A 23,555-nucleotide genomic window follows, 5' to 3' on the forward strand; every position below is an offset into this window, starting at 1 on the left:
ATTTTTTATGTCCCTTGACATATTGCTTTTATATTTTGAATACTTCTTTACCAACATGACCCCAATATATAAACAAGAGCAGACAACTGTATCAAGGATTTTGTAAGAATATGGCCCTTTTTCTTCTTAGAATATGCATATTATTGATAAATCTATGTTAACATCTGCATACCACCTCAAATATTTTCTATGTCCCTTGACATATTGCTTTTATATTTTGCATACTTCTTAACCAACATGACCCCAATCTTTAAACAAGAGCAGCCAACTGCATCAAGCATTTTGTAAGAATTATGGCCCTTTTCCCACTTAGAATATGCATATTATTGATAAATCTATATTAAAGTTTGCATACCACCTCAAATATTTTCTATGTCCCTTTACATTTTGCTTTTATATTTTGCATACTTGTTTACACACATGACCCCAATCTTTAAACAAGAGCAAAAACTGTATCAAGCATTTGTAAGAATTATGGCCCTTTTTTCACTTAGAATATGCATATTATTGATAAATCTATGTTAAAGTTTGAGTACCACTTCAAATGTTTTCTTTGTCCCTTGAGATATTCTTTTCATATTTTGCATACTTCTTAACCAACATGACCCCAATCTATAAACAAGAGCAGAAAACTGTTTCAAGGGTTTTGTAATAATAATGGCCCTTTTGCTGCTTAGTATATGCATATTATTGATAAATCTATGTTTAACTTTGCGTACCACCTCAAATATTTTCTATGTCCCTTGACATATTGCTTTCATATTTTGCATACTTCTTTACCAACATGACCCCAATCTTTAAACAAGAGCAGACAACTGTATCAACGATTTTGTTAGAATTATGGCCCTTTTTCTATTTAGAATATGCATTATATTGATACATCTACGTTAAAGTTTGCATACCACCTCAAATTTTTTCTATGTCCCTTGACATATTGCTGTTATATTTTGCATATTTTTTTACCAACATGACCCCAAGCTATAAACAAGAGCAGACAACTGTATCAAGCATTTTGTAAGAATTATGGCCCTTTTTTCACTTAGAATACGCATATAATTGATAAATCTATGTTAAAGTTTGCATACCACCTCAAATATTTTCTATGTCCTTTGACATATTGCTGTTATATTTTGCATACTTCTTAACCAACATGACCCCAATCTATAAACAAGAGCATACAACTGTATCAATCATTTTGTAAGAATTATGGCCCTTTGTCTACTTAGAATATGCATATTATTGATAAATCTATGTTAAACTGTGCATACCACCTCAAATAATTTATATGTCCCTTGACATTTTGCTTTTGTATTTTGCATACTTGTTTACCAACATGACCCCATTCTATAAACAAGAGCAGCCAACTGTATCAAGCTTTTTATTTGAATTATGACCCTTTTTTCACACACAATATGCATATTATTGAGAAATATGTGTTAAATTTTTGTACCAGCTCAAATATTTTCTATGTCCCTTGACATATTGCTGTTATATTTTGCATACTTCTTTACCAACAGAACCCCAATATATAAACAAGAGCATACAACTGTTTCAAGGATTTTGTAAGAATTATGGCCCTTTTTTGACTTGGAATATGCATATTATTGATAAATCTATGTTGAAGGTTTCATACCACCTCAAATATTTTCTATGTCCCTTGACATTTTGCTTTTATATTTGCATATTTCTCAATCAACATGAACCAAATCTATAAACAAGAGCAGACAACTGTATCAAGCATTTTATAAGAATAATGGCCCTTTTTTCACTCAGAATATGCATTTAATTGATAAATCTATGTTAAAGTGGGCGTACCACCTCAAATACTTTCTATGTCCCTTGACATATTGCTTTTATATTTTGCATACTTTTTTACCAACATGACCCCAATCTTTAAACAACAGCAGACAACTGTATCAACGATTTTGTTAGAATTATGGCCCTTTTTCTATTTAGAATATGCATTATATTGATAAATCTACGTTAAAGTTTGCATACCACCTCAAATTTTTTCTATGTCCCTTAACATATTGCTTTTATATTTTGCATACTTTTTTACCAACATGACCCCAATCTATAAACAAGAGCAGACAACTGTATTCAAGATTTTTTTAAGAATTATGGCCCTTTGTCTACTTAGAATATGCATATTATTGATAAATCTATGTTAAAGTTTGCGTACCACCTCAAATATTTTCTATGTCCCTTGACATATTGCTTTCATATTTTGCATATTTCTTTATCAACATGACCCCAATCTATAAACAAGAGCAGACAACTGTATCAAGCATTTTGTACAAATTATGGCCCTTTTTTCACATATAATATGCATATTATTGATAAATATAATTATGTTAAGTTTGCGTACCACTTCAAATATTTTCTATGTCCCTTGAGATATTGCTTTTATATTTTGCATACTTCTTAACCAACATGACCCCAATCTATAAACAAGAGCAGACAACTGTATCAAGCATTTTGTAACAAAAATGGCCCTTTTTCTACTTAGAATATGCATATTATTTATAAATCTATGTTAAAATTTGCATACCACCTCAAATATTTTCTATGTCCCTTGACATTTTGCTTTTATTTTTGCATACATCTTAACCATTATGACCCCAATGTATAAACAAGAGCAGACAGCTGTATCAAGCATTTTGTAAGAATTATGGCCCTTTTTTGACTTGCAATATGCATATTATTGATAAATGTATGTTAAAGTTTGTGTACCACCTCAAATATTTCTATTTCCCTTGACATATTGCTTTCATATGTTGCATACTTCTTTACCAACATGACCCCAATCTATAAACAAGAGCATACAACTGTATCAAGCATTTTGGTTAAATTATGGCCCTTTTTCTACTTAGAATATGCATGTAATTGATTAATCATGTTATGTGGTGGTTTTACATGTATAACTTTTTGATATATGGAGTGTACAAGTAGTACTGCTTTGTTATTTGTTAAATATTTTATGTTAAAGAATAAAATAAACATAAAATGTGTGGATTTGGTCAGCTGTATGGGATGGAGGAGGCTGAATATGTCGCGAAATTAGTCAGTGACAACCAAGATGTGGTCAGGGAAAAGTCAGTAAAAAGTCAGGGAATTTTATTTCATCTGGTTGGTGGCAACCCTGATCAAACAAAACTTGCTGTGTAATTACTCAACAAATGCTGAATAAACGAGATAAAAATATCTTCAACTTGGCTATATATTAGCTGATTGACTGCCTGTAAAATCTTTCTGTTCATCCCTCAATTCATCTCTCTGTCCGATACAAATGACATAACTCAATAAGAACATAAGACATAATAGAAAAATTAGGTAAACATGTTTTAAGTGATAATTAAACAGCCTTGTTGTTGATGAAAATATAAAATGTCAGGTGTGATACACCTGCAGTTACTCATAATTTGATGGTAGGCGAGATGATATAATTAACGAAGTATTTTAAACTAATAGTTATTTAGAATGTTAAAAAAATCCTGTTATGCCTCAAACAATTGAATTTTGTTATTTTATCTAATCCAGAGTGTTTTTTTTTGCCCCCTTTCATCTGAGTTCCCCCCTTTCAATGTCACACTCATTATTAAAAACAAATATTATTAACTTTTTTGGATCTATATAAATGAAGCATTTTGTTTAACCATGTAAGGGGAAAAGGGCTTTTTCCTTTCAAGAGTCTGATGGTTCTAAAATCACACCCCTGCTAATAGGTACTAACGGCAATATAAATGTCACTATATTTTTAATAGCAATTTTCACCATAAAAGGATAAAAGCATTGTTTTCATCAATGATATTGAAAAAGATTGTCAATATGAATAAAAATCATGATATCTGCTGTTGTTTTTCAGAACAATTTTCTCCCACCAATACTGTACATTCAAGCAGACAACTGTTGGCGAGAAAACAAAAACCGATATGTGTTTTCATTTCTACAATCGCTGGTTGCAGAAAGGATTTTCAATGAGGTACATGAATTATGTCTTTCACTATCGATCATACAGTTTATTAAAATCATTTTGAATTACAAGTGTGTGGTCTTCTACTGTTGATTGGAGGTAAATAATCTGTAAATCCTCTGTTATTCATGTCAGCTTGTGCATCAGTCTGTCAGTCTGAATGTCCACAAAATTTGATGAAACTACTTCTCAAAACGTAATTGTCTGGTAATTGTTAACAGACTAAAAATGAACACGGCTTTGATAAATGGACACAAGATCTTATTATGAGACATTTTTTAAACCAATAAAAGAGCAACATGTAGGCAATGTACATTCTCAAATTCATGGCTAAATATCTTATGTCTCTTACTCTACAATATATAATTATATTGTTAAGGTTCACATGTCCTTTTTGATTGTTGGCCAAACTCATTAAGACATCGATTCACAATTTAGCATGATTTCAATGACGGTAGGTTCCAAAGATGCGGAAGCTTTGAAGACTTACTGAAAATTTTTCAAAGTGCTGAAAGAGTGATGAAAATATTTGATGTAAAAAAATGGTTAGAACCAAATCTCAATGTAGCTCAACACGTAACTCGGCCACTCCATTATAGATTTGTTAATGTTGACGGCATCGTTATTTTTTTTTATAAGGGACTCCAACATCAGCCCTGGACTCTACATGATGGACATTTCCTACAAAAAGTTCCTGAAGGAGTACCAGAAATTGTGGCTTCTGATTCTTCGAAGATCGAAATAGATTTTTTTCTTCAAAATATCGATGCCATAAGGCTGCTTCTCAAGCAAGAAAACTACAAAAAATGCAAAGATTTTTATGAAACAGTAATGGTAAACGAAGATGCTAGTGAATTTCCCCTTCCGCTTCTACCTAAGCAGCCGATTGAGACCACAATTCCAAAAGGTGCTGGCTTAGTACCAGAAGTAAGAGAACTTCTGGAAAAAGAAAATCGTCTGCCATTCGTGAGTATATTGAAATATAGTTTTGATAAAAAAACTCTGTACATGAATTTGATGATAGATGATTATACCCCCATTTCTTATATAGGAGTCACTTTGTCGGTCTGTCTGTCGGTCTGTCCCGAAATTTCATCGGATCTTCACCAAACTTGGTCACAAGTTGTATCTAGATGATGTCTATGTCAAGTTTAAATATGGATCATGCCAGGTCAAAAACTAGGTCATGGGGTCACTTAGTGTGTTTTAAACCAAAAGTTTGTCTGGACCATAACAGAAAGTGGCGTCTCATCAGGATCCAAACTGTTTGCTATTCTGATAGTATTCTTTGAAAAAATCGAAGAAAATTTTTGAACACCAGCAGACGACATTTAAGCAGACAACATTTTAGCAGATGACAAATTTCCTAGCATGCAAAGGGTTAAAATTGCCTGAAACCGAAAACATATATTTGCTAAAAGATTATGCGTTTCACCACTAAAATTCCATGTAATTTATGGGTTTTTTCCTCTGTCAAACAAATTAAAAGCCACCTTTTATCGTTGAATTTTTTGCAGCAACTGCCAGCTGTTAGTAAAATTACAACCATTTGAAAGGTTGACATTATATATGTATATTTTTTTAATTTAACTCACCCGTGATTTTTTGTTGATTCTGCGATGACCTGGTGTATGAACTCTCTCCCGGTTGAATCAGTTGCTATAGCAAATGTTGACTTCGTCATGGACCGTAAATTCTCTTGACCACTCCTCAGAAGGTTGTACATTAAAAAAAATCACACCCTGTTTTGAAGACCACACGGAGTGTTAATATTAAACGGTACACTGTTGTCATTTAATTTTTCCAGATCGCTGTCAGATATAACAGGTTTGTGATCGACACTCCCATGTCCACTTCACTTAAGCTGCTTAATTTTTGACTAGCAGGTTTCATTACTTGATGAAAATTGCTGGTCTTTCCAAATTAATGTTATACATGCTTAAGAGATGCTTGGAAATTCCATACTTCAGACTGTCCAGCGATTTTTTCTTTAGTTCCTCGCCGTTTTTCTGACGTACAGATGCATAGAAAACGCGTAACTGGTTGTTCAGTTCCGCTGGATTTTCGACGAGATCACCAAGATCCATGTGATTGGAACAAAGAAATTTGTTGAACAAGTTCATACCATGCTTAACTACACGTTTAGTGTTTTTAGAGTCCTTGTCATGATCCAATGACTTCAAATCCTCCTCGCTTATCGTTGAAAAACGTTTGCTTGCCATTTTGTCGTCTGTTTACAGCGGAAAGGCAAAACTGCGTACTGCGCATGCGCAAATGGGACAGTGAAATTTTCGAACATTCCGCACGTGGTTGCTAAGGCAGCGGGATACAGTATTTTTTGTACAGTCAATTTTTCCCGCTGGTGGCACGTGATTGCCAAGGCAGCAGGATACAGTACTTTTTGGACAGTAATATTTTTCCCGCTGGGTCTGACAGTATTTCTATGTCACAATGACCTATGGGAGTTTAGCATTGTGAATAAAAGTGAGGTTTAATAATAATAAATGTCCTGAGGAACTGATGTCTCGATACGCAATAGAACAAGTGTCCCAATAGAAAGAGTTATTGCCTTATGAAACTTTTCTTAATGTATACATGTTGTTCTGGGTTCATTAAAGATGGTGACACTGTGTTAAACAGGCCTGTCCTTTACAAAAAGAAAGTTTTTAGGGTCATTTTTTATTTAGATGGTTATCTCATTTTTGTCTATTATTAGTTTGACAATAAAATTGTAAAAGTTAATAGAATGGTATAATACTATATTTTCCTTAAATGAATCCAATGGTAAAATTGAGAAAATTATTGTTTTTATGAGTAAATTGCCTTTCCGTATTGCCTTCAAGTATGTTTATCAACCTCTGTCCAACCTTGTCATACTTTTAAATGGAACATCTTTTTAAGCCTTAAGCAGAATGCTCCAGAATTTTTTAGAATACAGTTTTTGTACAGCTTGGATCTTTTCCTTATTCAAGAATGGCAGTTATTTACAATTTTGAGAACTCTGCGACTTAATTGTTGCAAAATTTTGGAATTGCGTGACTTGGCCACAAACTTTTTTACAATATCAAAAAGTTTGTGACTTGTTTTTATGCCGCGGTATGGTGGCATATATAGCAGTCTCACTGTCAGTTGCCCGTCTGTCTTTCCCTCTGTCTGTCCGTCTGTATGTCTGTCACTCTTTTGTGTTTAGGTTTCAAAAATGCTCATAACTTCTATGTACCTTCAGATGTAACATTCATATTTGGTATGCATGTGTATATTTTCAAGGCTTTTCCAGAAGCACACAAATTATGACCCCTTTGACCTTGACCTTCAACGTAGGGTTCGCGTTTAGGTTTTAAAATCTGCGTTTAGGTTTTGAAAAAGCATTTTTCAGCGGCATATATCTTCCGATGGAGACAGCTGTTGTTTAACATAATTTAAAAGTTCATGTTTTTTCAAAGACTGAACAAGTTTTAGGCATTGCCGTTACAAGGATTTAAAAATTAAAGTACATCAATACTGGTACATAAGTGGCAATTTCAGAAATTGACCAGATCAAGTATCTATAGTCCTGTTTCTAGCTCAATCTTTTTAGCACAGACCGTCTTAGTCATGAGTTTTGCTTATGATAGCATTTTTATTTAAGGACACAATTTATTAAACTATGCACTATTTATTTTAAGGTGCAGCTAAAAAGTCGCCATGCAGCAGAAGAAGGTTTGGGACCAAGGATATCTAAGAAACAAAAAGGTATATCTGTATACATACTGTTTTGAAAAAAATGACAACATACATGTAGACAAAGTTGTAAAATTATTCAATAACTTTCATTGTAAGGATTAATTGTCAACTTCAGTGTCCTCATTGTGAAACATAAAACATGTTTTGGTCTATATTGTTTGTTTAGCAAATAATTGGCTATCAAGCCTATCATAGTGAAGGGGTCATCAGCAGCTGTTTGATTTAAGAGGATTATGGCTCTCATGATATGCTTACCTTACCTTCAGTTGATACAAATGCAGGAAGACACGACCAGGGCAAGAAAAAGACATCTCATTCAAGGCGACGACATTCAGGTTTGTCTTTAAATTATAAGTGCTGTTTTAATTAGAAAATCTTGTTCAAACATAAAATCAGCAACAATAATTACTTTTATTTACCTTGAAGAAAAAGAAAACGACTTATTAACCACATTTAAAGCCACACAACTTGTTTGACATATATATAAATTTAAGTATAAATAAAAAACATATTTTATGTATGCCAATTAGAATATATCTGGTGGTAACACTGTAGAAATCCTTCTTTTTTGAGCTTTTAAACTAAAAAAAAAATCACGTTTGTGGAAATGGACGTATACGTACAGAAATCCTACTTTTGGTTTTAAAAGCGGAACCATTTGAAAAATTATAAATTACTTGCTAACTAGGCTTTAGATTTAATGACAATTTTGCACACTTTCAAATTGCATCTATCTGTATTGATTAACATGTGTTTTATTTCAAGGTCAGAGACTTAATTATTCAAAGTGTATGGCTTTCAATTTAGAAATGTGTGTTGAGCTTAATTGTTTTTATGACCGGTCTTTGTCTGTCGTATGTCCGTCCGTCCATCCGTTAACATTTTCTCGTAAACACTCTAGAGGCCACATTTCTTGTTCCAATTTCATGAAACTTGGTCAGAAGCTTTGTCCCAGTGAAATCTCGGCCGAGTTCAAAACTGGGTTGTGCCGGGTCAAAAACTAGGTCACTAGGTCAAAAAAAAGAAAAACCTTGTAAACACTGTAGAAGTCACATTTCATGCCCAATCTTCATGTAACTTTGTCAAAATGTTTGTCTTAATGATATCTTGGTTGAGTTCAAAAGTGGTTCCGATCTGTTGAAAAACATGGCCGCCAGTGGGCGGGGCAGTTTTCCTTATTTGGCTATAGAGAAACCTTGTAAACACTCTAGAAGTCACAATTTTTGCCCAATCCTCATGAAAGTTGGTCAAAACATTTGTTCAATTGATGTCTCGGACAAGTTTGAAAATGGTCGAGATCTGTGAAAAAACATGGCCGCCAGTGGGCGGGGCATTTTTATCTCCCCCACTATAGTAGTTGGGGGCATATTGTTTTTGCCCTGTCTGTTGGTCTGTACGTTGGTCTGTACGTTGGTCTGTACGTTGGTCTGTCTGTTGGTCTGTCTGTTTGCGCCAACTTTAACATTTTGCAATAACTTTTGCTATATTGAAGATAGCAACTTCATATTTGGCATGCATGTGTATCTCATGAAGCTGCACATTTTGAGTGGTGAAAGGTCAAGGTCAAGGTCATCCTTCAAGGTCAGAGGTCAAATATATGTGGCAAAAATCGCTCATTTTATGAATACTTTTGCAATATTGAAGATAGCAACTTGATATTTGGCATGCATGTGTATCTCATGGAGCTGCACATTTTGAGTGGTGAAAGGTCAAGGTCAAGGTCATCCTTCAAGGTCAGAGGTCAAATATATGTGGCCCAAATCGCTTATTTTATAAATACTTTTGCAATATTGAAGATAGCAACTTGATATTTGGCATGCATGTGCATCTCATGGAGCTGCACATTTTGAGTGGTGAAAGGTCAAGGTCAAGGTCATCCTTCAAGGTCAGAGGTCAAATATATGTGGCCCAAATCGCTTATTTTATGAATACTTTTGCAATATTGAAGATAGCAACTTGGTATTTGGCATGCATGTGTATCTCATGGAGCTGCACATTTTGAGTGGTGAAAGGTCAAGGTCATCCTTCACAAGGTCAAGGTCATCCTTCAAGATCAAACATCATATAGGGGGACATTGTGTTTCACAAACACATCTTGTTCTCTTTATGTATATAGTGGCAGTTTTCCCTATTTGGCTATAGAGAAACCCTGTAAACACTCTGAAGGAACAATTTTTGCCCAATCATCATGAAAGTTGGTCAAAACATTGGTTTTATAGATGTCTCGGACGACTTTGAAAATGGTCGGGATCGGTGAAAAAACATGGCCGCCAGTGGGCGGGGCATTTTTCTCTATATGTATATAGTGAAAACATGTGAACACAGTAGAAGTCACAATTTTCATGAAATTTGCTCAGAACATTTGTTTTCTTGATACGAGAGTTGAGTTCAAAAATGGTTCCGTTCAGTTGAATAACATGGCTGCTGGGAGGGCGGCAGTTTTCTCATTATGCCCCCCCCCACTTTCGAAGAAGAGGGGGTATATTGTTTTGCTCATGTCGGTCCGTCTGTCCACCAGATGGTTTCCGGATGATAACTCAAGAGCGCTTATGCCAAGGATCATGAAATTTCATAGGTACATTGATCATGACTCGCAGATGACCCCTATTGATTTTCAGGTCACTAGATCAAAGGTCAAGGTCATGATGACCCGAAAAAGTAAAATGGTTGCCTGATGATAACTCAAGAACGCTTATGCCTAGGATCATGAAACTTCATAGATACATTGATCATGACTCGCAGATGACCCCTATTTATTTTCAGGTCACTAGGTCAAAGGTCAAGGTCACGGTGACCCAAAGCAGTTAAATGGTTTCCGGACGATAACTCAAGAACGCTTATGCCTAGGATCATGAAACTTCATAGATACATTGATCATGACTCGCAGATGACCCCTATTGATTTTCAGGTCACTAGGTCAAAAGTCAAGGTCACGGTGACCTGAAATAGTAAAATGGTTTCTGGATGATAACCCAAAAACGCTTATGCCTAGGTTCATGAAACTTTAAAGGTATATTGATCATGACTCGCAGATGACCCGTATTGATTATCAGGTCACTAGGTCAAAGGTCTAAGTCACAGTGCCAATAAACATATTCAAACAATGGCTGTTAAGGTCATGGTGACTCAACTTAGAAAAATGGTTTCTGGATGATAACTCAAGAATGCTTACGCCTAGGATCATGAAACTTCATTGGTACATTGATCATGACTCGCAGATGAAATTATGATGAAACTTTACCAGGATGTTTGTCTGGACAATATCTAGGTCAAGTTTGACATTGTGTAAAGATTGAATGAACCGACTCCTCTCAGGTGAGCGAACTAGGGCCATCTTGGCCCTCTTGCTTCTATTAAATATGGCGACAATCTATATACATGTATACATATTGCAACTTAATTATTGAAACCTATTGGAAAAACTTTATATATATGTCTCTATTATCTTTACCAAATCCAAAAGTACTAAATTAATTAAATGCAAATGACCATACTTTTCTGCTAATAGTTATATTGTTTGTTCATAAGGAAAAAACATTTTTAAAATAAATTACGGTATATACATAACCCAAAGGACACTTTAAACATACTACAAATAAGACCTATAAGGGCACAAGTTAATGAAAGTGTACATTAATATATTTTTGTTTTAGATGTGACTGTTCAAAAGACAATCGTAGTGCTGGTGCATGATGGCAGCAAAAAGCACATTTGGTTTAAAATTTGGATGGATATGTTCAACTGTTTTGTTAATATTATTGCTTTTGTATTGTATGTTTTTTTGTCTGCTTGAAGGGTTTTTAGAACTGCTATTGATGTTTTTGAAATCGCTGTTAAGATTGTTCTTAGAAGAACACATGGGGTTGACATAACCACGGGTTCTTTTGGTGTACTGAAGATTTTATTTTTGTTGGACATAGTCTTGTTTAAAGACATTTTTTTATGAAAGTTTTTGGAAACTGATAATTTTTTATGTACAATAAAAAAAAACTCTTGGGTGTGTTATGATATATGGTTATAGAATATTTTACTTTAAAACAAAATCACATGTGATCTAAGCATATGTATATATTGGTGTACTTATAACAATAACTATTTTTATGCCCCCAGGTAGGGTGGCATAAAGCAGTTGCATTGTCTGTCCTTCTTTCCATCTGTCTCTCTATCATATTGTTTTCAAGAGGAATTTTTAGGCAGCACTTAAGATATTAAGTTGATTTTGGTGAGTCCACCAGAATGATCTTCGGATGAACTGTACAATTGTTCCAAACTGATGATTTTTAGGAAGATACTGGCCTGTGACTTATATTAAGGGATGTAATACGCTTTAAAGGGTGATAATTTTTATATGTCATTTGACAGGTACAGGTTATATTTTACAAGGAAAGTTATCTTTCCATTTTCTGGATGTTTCTATGAAAATTCAATGATATTGCTTTTAAGGCAACGTATTGGGTCTTGGATTTAGAAATGTGTTTTTTTACGCAAAGCTTTCATGTATTGTGCTGATTATTGGTATGGGAGTCTACCCATATGACTTACATATGAAGTGTGAATTGCGTTCCTGTTCATTTATTTTTGGAAATGTTATGGACCTAAAAAGTACCTGTATTATGACCTTTTTATACGCTCATTTTAAAAAAAATGGGATGTATTAAAGTTTCCCCTTGGCGGCGGGCAGTGTCCACAGCAGTTTCCACCCTCTAATTCAAATAGTTTTTATCCGATCTTCACCAAACTTGGTCAGAAGTTGTTTCTAGACAATATGTAGGTCAAGTTCGAATATGGGTCATGCTGGGTCAAAAACAAGGTCACAGGGTCACTTAGTGCATTTCAAGCATTGCGCATGGTGTCCGTTCTCTAATTGAAGTAGTTTTCATCCGATCTTCACCAAACTTAGTCAGAAGTTGTTTCTAGACAATATTTAGGTCAAGTTCAAATATGGGTCATGCCGGTTTAAAAACTAGGTCACAGGGTCACTTAAACCATTTCAAACATTTAGGATGGTTTCCGCTTTCTAATTAAAGTAGTTTTCATCCGATCTTCACCAAATTTAATTAGAAGTTGTGTCTAGACAATATCTACATGTAGGTCAAGTTCAAATATGGGTCATGCTAGGTTAAAAACTAGGTCACAAGGTCACTTAGTGCATTTCAAGCATTGCGCATGGTGTCCACTCTCTAATTGAAGTAGTTTTCATCAGATCTTCACCAACTTTGGTCAGAAGTTGTGTCTAGATAATATGTAGGTCAAGTTCAAATATGGGTCATGGTAAAGTTATCAAGTTGTCCAAAGCCTTAAAATAGGCGTATCTTGTGACAGTTTTGAACTCTTGTTCCGGAGTTAATTTACGCAAAGTTTCAGATATTGAGATGGTTATTAGCATTTGAGTCTACCTACATGACTTGCAGTTGAAGTGTGGGCTTTGTTTAGGTCCATTAAAAGTTTGGCTTACTTATGGGATTCGATTTCTCTAAATAGCAGCAGTAGGACTTCACAGCCCAATAGGGGCATTGTGTTTCACTAATACAGCTCTTGTTATTGATAATTATTATCTTTTTGGCTTTGTCAGGTTGTGAACATGCATGATTCTTGTCAAATTATATTCTTGAAGAACAAGACTCTTTGTAAAATAGAGTTGGTTGTATACATTTGTAGAACTGGCGTTCTTTCCCCCCATCATATTATTCAAAGCCTTTACTGAAAGCTACACTATGTACAAGTGAGTTTTTCCATTTCAATGTTCATGTGTGTTCTTTAATTTAAATGCCTAATATGGATTTGAAATGATAAAAATAAACGGCTCTTTACTACTTTTACTAAAAAGCTGTAGTATTGCATTCATTGTGTACATATTATTAATCTTCGTAATTTTAAATGGTACATATCACAGTTGATTCTAAATATTTTGTTTTGGATTTAGATTCGCAAGTTGTGATCATATGTTTGTGTTAAGTGAATTCAACATAAAATATCGTCCTAATTGGAAACGAAATGATTGTTATTAATCATGGTTAAATCATTATATTAATCCTTTCGCATTGTTTGAAATATGTTACATTTAGTACAAACTGATCATTTGTATACATTATTAATTTATAATGAGTTATTTTGTACTAACCACATTCGTATTTATTTAAGTACTGGTATCATAGGTATTAATTGTCCCCTACCGGTTTCACCGGAGGGGACTTATGGTTTGCGCTCTGTGTGTCTGTCTGTCTGTCTGTCTGTCTGTCTGTGAGTCTGTCAGTCACACTTCTGGATCCTGCGATAACTTTAAAAGTTCTTAATATTTTTTTCATGAAACTTGAAACATGGATAGACGGCAATATGGGCATTATGCACGTCATTTCATTTTGTTCCTACGTCAAAAATTGTGGTTGCTATGGCAACCAAAAAAAAAATATTCTGAAAATGGTGGAATTTCTGACAAATTTTGGAGCAGGTAGGGGACCATAATGCTTGACAATAGCCTTGTTTTGTATATATTACTACTACTGCGAGGTTTATCATTTTCTAGTTTTGCAGATCAAGATTTTATTTAGCTGTACAGAAATATTTGTTTTGAAATGTTAATACTTTGATCATCCTGTGACCAACTGATATTGTTTCATGTTGATATTAACATTTTTAGCTCATCTAATTTTTGAAAAAAAAAAAGAGCTATAAATGTCATCACCTTGGCTTCGGCGTCAGCGTCGGCGTCCGGTTAAGTTTTGCTATTGCATTCAAACTTGGTACACTTACTTACTATCATGAGGGGACTGGGCAGGCAAAGTTAGATAACTCTGGCGTGCATTTTGACAGAATTATGTGCCCTTTTTATACTTAGAAAATTGAAAAATTTGGTTAAGTTTTGTGTTTAGGTCCATTTTATTCCTTAAGTTTCAAAGCTATTGCTTTCATACTTGCAACACTTACTAACTATCATATGGGGACTGTGCAGGCAAAGTTATGTAACTCTGACTAGCATTTTGACAGAATTATGTGCCCTTTTTATACTTAGAAAATTGAAAATTTGGTTAAGTTTTGTGTTTAGGTCCACTTTATTCCTACAGTATCAAAGCTATTGCTTTCATACTTGCAACACTTACTAACTATCAAAAGGGGACTGTGCAGGCAAAGTTATGTAACTCTGACTGGCATTTGGAAGGAATTATGGGCCCTTTATACTTAGAAAATTGAAAATTTGGTTAAGTTTTGTGTTTTGGTCCACTTTACCCCTAAAGTATCATAGCTATTACTTTCATACTTGGAACACTCACAGACTATCATAGGGGGACAGTAAAAGGACAAGTTGCATAACTCTGGTTGTCATTTTTAGGGAATTATGGCCCTTTTTTGACTTAGTAACTTTGAATACATGGTTAAATGTTGTGTTTCAATCCACTTTACTTCTAAACTATCAAGGCTATTGCTTTCAAACTTCAAATACTTTCATGCTATCATGAGGTTACTGTACCTGGCAAGTTGAATTTTACCTTGACCTTTGAATGACCTTGACTCTCAAGGTAAAATTATTAAATTTTGCTAAAATTGCCATAACTTCTTTATTTATGATTAGATTTGATTGATACTTTGACAAAACTACTCTTACCTGACATACCACAATAGACTCCACCCAAACCATTCCCCGTGCCCTCCCCCCCACCCATCCCCCCCCCCCTAATCCTCCCCAAATCCCCCCCCCTATTTTTTTTTTTTAAGATCATCTCACAAATGACCACCACACCCTCACGTTATACCCCACCCCCCCCCCAATTTTTTTTTTAAACGGTTAAAAAACACAAATATTTATTTTTATTATTTTATTTTTTAAATACCGTCCAACCATCGCACCCAAGAATCCCCTCCCCCCCCCCCAACTCCCCCCAACCCCCCACCCCCCCCTATATATATTTTTTTTTTTAAGATCATCTCACAAATGACCACCACACCCTCACACTATTATACCCCCCCCACCCCACCCACCCAAATTTTTTTTTGGAAACGGTTAAAAAACACAAATATTTATTTTTATTATTTTATTTTTGAAATACCGTCCAACCATCGCACCCAAGAATACCCTTCCCCTTCCCCCGAATTTTTTTTTTTTGCATTTTTTTCGCATTTTTGGAAAATAATGTAATAAATGTCCACACCCCCACACTATACACCCCTATTCACTCCACCTCTCCCTCCTTTGTGATTTAAATTGAGAGTCCCTTCACCTTTAAAAAGAAAAAAGATGAGCGGTCTGCACCCGCAAGGCGGTGCTCTTGATTGCATTTTGTTATGATGGCATAACATTTAAGTTTTTGTTCATAAATAAGAAATTATTGGAAATGCAATTGATTCACTTTGGAGCTGAATTGTTTGAATCTTGTTACTCTGGAAAACATTTACAGTTTTGGTTTGTAAATAAAAAATCATTCGATATGCAAGCGATTCACTTTGAGTTGACAATTTTGCAATTTTGTTACGCTGGCATAACATTTTAAGTTTGGCCTGTAAATAAGAATTGATTCGAAATGCAAGTGATTCACTTTGGAGCTGAAATGTTTGTAATTTTGTTACGCTGGCAGAACATTTTAAGTTTTGGTTGGTGAACAAGAAATGATTCCAAATGCAATTGATTCACATTGGAGTCTAAGTGTTTGGAATTTTGTTACGCTGGCATATCATTTTTCAAGTTTTTGTCAGTAAATAAGAAATCATTTGAAACGCAAGCATTTCACTTTGGAGTTGAAATGTTATGAACTTTGTTACGCTTCCATTACATTTTAAGTTTTGGTCATTAAATAAAAAATCATTTGAAACGCAAGCATTTCACTTTGGAGTTGAAAATTTTGGAATTTTGTTACGCTGGCATATTTTGAGTTTTGGTCTGTAAATAAGAAATGATTCGAAACTTTGGAATTTGTTACACTGGCATAACATTTTAAGTTAGGCCTTTAAATAAGAAATGATTCTAAATGCAAGCAATTCAATTTGAGTTGAAATGTTTGAAGTTTTGTTATGCTGGCATAACATTTTTAAGTTTTGGTCTGTAAATAAGAAATCATTACATATGCAAGCAATGCACTTTGAGGTTGAAATGTTCGGAATTTTGTAACGCTGGCATAACATTTTTAGTTTTGGTCTGTAAATAAGAATTCATTCGATATGCGAGGAATTCACTTTGGAGTTGAAATGCGATGAATTTTGTTACGCCTGCATAACATTTTTTTTGAGTTTTGGTTGGTAAATAAGAAATGATTCACTTTGTAGCTAAAATGTTTGTATAACATTAACAGTTTGGGTTGGTAAATAAGAAATTATTCGAAATGCAATTGATTCATTTTGGAGTCAAAGTGTTTGGAATTTTTTGTTGCTGGCATAACATTGCACTTTTGGTCTGTAAATGAGAAATGATTCGAAATGCAACTGAATCACTTTGGAATAAAAGTATTTGGAATTTTGTTACGCTGGCATAACATTAACAGTTTAGTTCTGTAAATAAGTTATCATTCGGTATGCAAGCGATTCACTTTTAAGTTGAAATGTTATGAATTTTGTTAAGCTGGCGTAACTTTTTTTTTTCATCTTCAATAAATAAGCATATCGAAAGTATCACAAAAACTGGATTTTTTTAGTAGAAAAACCCTGTAAAACACCCCTATAAATTGGGATTCATGGATATTCCCTTTTTAAAATAGACACAGTTATTTGTTCTAATTTCTACAATTTATTGGTTTTGATATTGCCGTATTCTTATGCAATATGCATAAAAAATATGCCTAAATATTCATAGTACAGCAAGCTGATAAACACGCATTTTGTAATATACATATATTTTGCCAAACAAGTTTTATAAAATTGCTTGCATGGACGCACTGCTTCTTTCTATTTCTATGCATTTCCAGCATCTGGAGGGAATTTTAAACACAGCGCGGACCTAATTTTTATTCCAGTTTTATCTTGTACTTTGTTATGTTTTGCATGGAAGCTTTCTAATCAGGCAATTTTTATCTCTACCCTCACAAAAACTAGTTAAACATTTGTAAGGATTGCTAAAAATATTTCTAGGCAGGCATATTTGTTTTCACTTGTATACCCTGTAATCCAGTCTGGACCAAGTTGAAGGTTTAGCATGCCTACTAAATAATCGCTTTAAACCACTAAGGCTTTCTAAGGCTTTCTTAAATAGTATTTAAGTTATGTTTATCATCGAATTTTTATGTCCCCCACTATAGTAGTGGGGGACATATTGTTTTTGCCCTGTCTGTTGGTTGGTTGGTTGTTTCCCGGGTGTACTTTGTCCAGGGTTTTCCATGGAAATCCATGGAAAATATGAGGCTGGAGTATTCGGACTAAGTTTCCAGCCTTTCCCAGCGTCAATATTTAAAAAAAAGGGTGGAAAATTGTCCATGGTATGTGGAAATAGCCTGGAATAGTTTCCATGGTTTTCCAGGCTCCCTGGAATAATTACCATGGAACAATTTCCAGGGTTTTCCAGCCAGCATGGAATAAATACCGTCCGAATACTCCATGTAATCTGGAAAACCATGGAAAACCATGGATTTATTTCCAGGGTTTTCCAGATTACATGGAGTATTCGGATAACTTTAGTTCAATTTATATAAATAAATTAGTCTATAACAATGAATATGGCAACACAAATGTTCACACATTCAATAGCACATCACCATTTAAACAGATGTGAAATTAAAAAGCCAACTGCTAAGTAAAACTAGTTTATAATTGTTTAATGTTTAGTCATATTAATACTGAAATAACATTGCATAAAATTAAATCCTTTTTTAAACCAATGCTTTCTCTCATAATCACATGTGTCAACATAGATGTTGGGAAAATAGCATTGTCAACAATCTAGTTCATAATTAGATCTGATTATTCATTCTTAGGCAGATAGCTATATTGTCCCCTACCGGTTTCACTGGAGGGGACCTATGGTTTGCGCTCTGTGCGTCTGTTAGTCTGTCTGTCACACTTTTCTGGATCCTGCGATAACTTTAAAAGTTCTTCATATTTTTTCATGAAACTTGAAACATGGATAGATGGCAATATGGACATTATGCACGTCATTTCATTTTGTTACTACGTCAAAAATTCTGATTGCTATGGCAACAAATAGACTAGAAATACTGCTGAAAATGGTGGTTTTCTGAATCCTGCGATAACTTTAAAGTTCTTTATATTTTTTCATGAAACTTGCAACATGGATAGATGGCAATATGGACATTATGCACGTCATTTCATTTTGTTCCTACGTCAAAAATTGTGGTTGTTATGGCAACCAGAAAAAATAATCTGAAAATGGTGGAAATTCTGACAATAGTGGAGCCGGTAGGGGACCATATTGCTTGACTATAGCCTTGTTATTATGTATTTTTATATACATTTCCAGAATTAGGTTGCATTTTCCACAGTGTGCAATGTTATGTTTGGTTTAAATCGTTCGGACTTGCTTGAAGAAAAAAGTATGAATATAAAGGTTTGTGTGGTCATTTTATTATATAAAGGGCTTGTTGCAGCAATGTGATCAACGTTTAAGCTGCTGCTTATTTCTATGATGCATTTATTTGGTTTTCTACTAAAGCAGTATTATGTCGAAGAATATGAATGCATTCGCGTTATGGTGTCAAATTAAAATATCTTGATATAACGTTTAACGATATATAATAAATGTAGATGTGATGATGTATTTTGTATAGAAATAGAAAACAAACATCAACATATGTATGCATATTGTAAATTGACTTGATTCACTTCTTGCGTGTTCTTGATAAATATAAACCTCATAACATTGTAACGCTCATTTGTACGAAAAACTGATTCTGATATCGCCTTATTCATTTGTAATATATATACAGTGTACGCCTGAATACACAAATATGTTAGTCAAATTCACACGCATCTAGGAATATATACATTGTACCATAAAAGTATAACTATTTGGCTTGCGTGTACAAACTGATTCTTTATATGTGTGTGTATTTCCAGCATTAAGGAGAATTTTAAACAAAGCGCTTTTTAACCAGGTTTTCCGAAGGAAAAAACTGGTTATTAGATTGGCGAATGCGGGCAGGCTGGCTTGCGGGCTGGCGGGCGGGCTGAACAAGCTTGTCCGGGCCATAACTATGTCGTTCATTGTCAGATTTTAAAATCATTTGGCACATTTGTTCACCATCATTGGACGGTGTGTCGCGCGAAATAATTACGTCGATATCTCCAAGGTCAAGGTCACACTTTGAGTTCAAAGGTCAAAAATGGCCATAAATGACCTTGTCCTGGCCATAACTATGTCATTCATTGTGAGATTTTAAAATCATTTGGCACATTTGTTTACCATCATGGGACGGTGTGTCGCACGAAAGAATCACGTCAATATCTCCAATGTCAAGGTCGCCACGACTAAAAATAGATTTAAAAAAAAAAAAACTTACAAAGGGGGTTAATTTTGTTTGTTCATTTCAAAAGTTCAGTTTGAGTTTTCTCCCTTTATCAGATTTTTTTTCACAATGAAAACCTGGTTTTGTGACAATTTTGTCCCTTGTTAAAACATATTCCTGGGATTACATAAATTTTACACGTCTATACCCTGTAATTCATTCAGGACCATGCTTTATGTTCAGCATGTCTATTACGTTTCCTCAATATGCGTTCATTATACAAGAGAAAAACTAGTTGCTCCAGCGTTTATTTAGGATAGAAATGTAATATTTTTAGCTCACCTGAGCACAACGTGCTCATGGGTTGTTCTCATGGTGAGATTTTGTGATCGCTTTTTGTCCGCTGTGCGTTGTGCGGCGTCAATATTTGCCTTGTTAACTCTCTAGAGGCCACATTTATTGTCCAATCTTCATGAAATTTGGTCAGAAGATTGGTCTCAATTATATCTTGGATGAGTTGGAAAATGGTTACGTTTGCTTGAAAAAACATGGCTTCCAAGGGGCGGGGCATTTTTCCTTATATGGCTATATATGGTTATAGTAAAATCTTGTTAACACTCTTAAGGCCACATTTATTTTCCGATCTTCATGAAACTTGCTCAGAAGATTTGTCCCACTGATATCTTGGATGAGTTTAAAAATGGTAAGTTTTGCTTGAAAAACATGGCTGCCAAATGGCGGGGCAATTTTCCTTATATGGCTATAGTAAAATCTTGTTAACACTCTAGAGGCCACTTTTATTGTCCAATCTGTATGAAACTTTGTCAGAAGATTCATCCCAATAATATCTTGGGCGAGTTCGAAAATGATGCCGGTTGGTTGAAAAACATGGCCTCAAATGGGCGGGGCATTTTTCCTTATATGGCTATTGTAAAACCTTGTTAACACTCTAGAGGCCACATTTATTGTCCAATCTTGATGAAGTATGGTCAGAAGATTTGTCTTAATGATATCTTTGATGAGTTCGAAAATGGTTACGTTTGCTTGAAAAACATGGCCGCCAAGGGGAGGGGCATTTTTCCTTATATGGCTATATAAGGCTGTAGTAAAATCTTGTTAACACTGTAGAGGCCACATTTATAGTCCGATCTTCATGGAACTCGGTCAGAAGATTTATCTCAATAATATCTTGGACGAGTTCAAAAATGATGCCTTTTGGTTGAAAAACATGGCCACCACGGGGGCGGAGCTATTTTCCCTATAGGACTATTGTAAAACCTTGTTAACACTCTAGAGGTCACATTTATTTTCCGATCATCATGAAACTTGGTCAGAAGATTTGTCCCAATGATATATTGGATGAGTTCGAAAATGGTTTTGGTTGCTTTAAAAACATGGCCACCAGGGGCGCTGCATTTTTACTTATATGGCTATATATGGCTGTAGTAAAACCTTGTTCACACTCTAGAGGCAACTTTTATTGTCCAATCTTCATGAAATTTGGTCAGAAGATTGGTCTCAATGATATCTTGGATGAGATCGAAAGTAATTATGTTTGCTTGAAAAAATTGCTTCCAAGGGGCGGGGCATTTTTCCTTATATGGCTATAGTCAAATCTTGTTAACACTCTAGAGGCCACATTTACAGTCCGATCATCATGAAACTTGGTCAGAAGATTCATCCTGATTATATCTTAAAGGCGGTCAAAAATGATGCCGGTTGGTTGAAAAACATGGCTGCCAGGGGGCGGGGCTTTTTTCCTTATATGGCTATAGTAAAACCTTGTTAACACTCTAGAGGCCACATTTATTTTCCGATCTTCATGAAACTTGGTCAGAAGATTTGTTCCAATAATATCTTGTTATCTCAGGTGAGCGACTTTGCGCCTTTCAGGCCCTCTTGTAATGTACATGCAATTTCTCATCAATTACGTTAACAAACTTCCAAAACTTGTGATATTTCTACTATATTTTATTAACGTGTTCGTGAATGTAAAATTATGTACCATGACGGATTTTAGAATAGCATACAAGTATTTGTACAATGAAAAGGAACCTGTACTATGGGTATGCCCTTAAATCGGCATTTAGTCGAAGTACCTGAAAGATTTTATTTTTGTCGTCGGATAATTTAAGTTCAAATCATATAAATAAATTAATCTATAACAATGAATATGGCAACACAAATGTTCACAGTTTCAATAGCACATTACCATTTAAAGAGATGTGAAATTTAAAAGCCAACTGCTAAGTAAAACTAGTTTATTATTTTTTAATGTTAAGTCATATTAATACTGAAATAACATTGCATAAAATTAAATCCTTTTTTTTAAACAAATGCTTTCTTTCATAATCACATGTGTAAACATATATGTTGGGTAAACAGCATTGTCAACAATCTAGTTCATAATTAGATCTGATTATTCATTCTTTGGCAGATAGCTTTATTATTATGTATTTGTAAATACATTTCCAGAATTAGGTTGCATTTTCCACAGTGTGCGATGTTATTTTTGGTTTAATTCATTCGCACTCTCTACAGAAAAAAAGTATGAATATAAAGATTTGTGTGGTTATTTTATTAGCTCAGCTGTTTTCGGAGAAAACCCGAGGTATTGTCATAGCCAGCTCGTCGTCCGCCGTCCGACGTCCGCCGGCGTCGTGCTACAACCTTTACATTGGCTCTAAAATAAAAGTACTTCCACCTACAACTTTGAAACTTCATATGTAGATGCACCTTGATGAGTTCTACACGCCACACCCATTTTGGGGTCACTATGTCAAAGGTCAAGGTCACCGTGACCACTAAAAAAATCGCACAAGCTTTCATTTATTTAAAACTGCACCGGCAGCCGAGCGTTGGCACCCGTTATGCGGTGCTCTTGTTATATAAAGGGCTTTTTTGCATCAATGTGATCAACGTTTTAGCTGCTGCTTATTACTATGATGCATTTATATGGTTTTCTACCAAATCAGAATTATGTCGAAGAATATTAATGCATTCGCGTTATAGTGTCAAATTAAAATATCTTGACATAACATTTAACGATACATAATAAATTTACATGTTATAATGTTTTTTGTATAAAAACAGAAACAAACATCAATATATGTATGCATATTGTAAATTGACTTGATTCACTTCTTGTGACTGTTCTTGATAAAAATAATCCTCATAACATTGTAACGCTCATTTGTATGAAATACTGATTCTGATATTGCCTTATTAATTTGTAATATATATACAGTGTACGCCTGAATACACATATTTGTTAGTCAAATTAAAACGCATGTAGGAATATATACATTGTACCATAATAGTATAACTATTTAGCTTGCATGTACAAACTGATTCTTTTTATGTGTGTGTATTTCCAGCAATAAGGAGAATTTTAAACAATTCGCTTTTTTAAACATCTTCCTGGGGTTACATAAATTTTGGTTACACGTCTATACCCTGTAATCCATTCAGGACCATGCTTT

At 34.5% G+C, this 23,555-nt stretch overlaps 2 protein-coding genes across 18 annotated transcripts in view; both read left to right on the plus strand.

Moving 5' to 3' along the window:
- The window catches only part of LOC127837994 (uncharacterized), a 90,446-nt gene extending 75,092 nt beyond the window's left edge, over positions 1-15,354 (plus strand). For all 6 annotated transcript variants that reach the window (XR_008029587.1, XR_008029588.1, XR_008029591.1 and 3 more), the window contains 5 exons: positions 3,866-3,982; positions 4,613-4,939; positions 7,639-7,705; positions 7,963-8,031; positions 11,350-15,354. The gene's annotated coding sequence lies outside the window, so the exon portion shown is untranslated. The remainder of the gene's footprint in view (positions 1-3,865; positions 3,983-4,612; positions 4,940-7,638; positions 7,706-7,962; positions 8,032-11,349) is intronic.
- LOC127837992 (zinc finger protein 729-like) overlaps positions 1-23,555 on the plus strand; it is a 462,677-nt gene that overhangs the window by 232,084 nt on the left and 207,038 nt on the right. The window lies entirely within an intron of this gene.

Source organism: Dreissena polymorpha, chromosome 7 (genome assembly GCF_020536995.1).
Source record: "Dreissena polymorpha isolate Duluth1 chromosome 7, UMN_Dpol_1.0, whole genome shotgun sequence".
NCBI lineage: Eukaryota > Metazoa > Mollusca > Bivalvia > Myida > Dreissenidae > Dreissena > Dreissena polymorpha.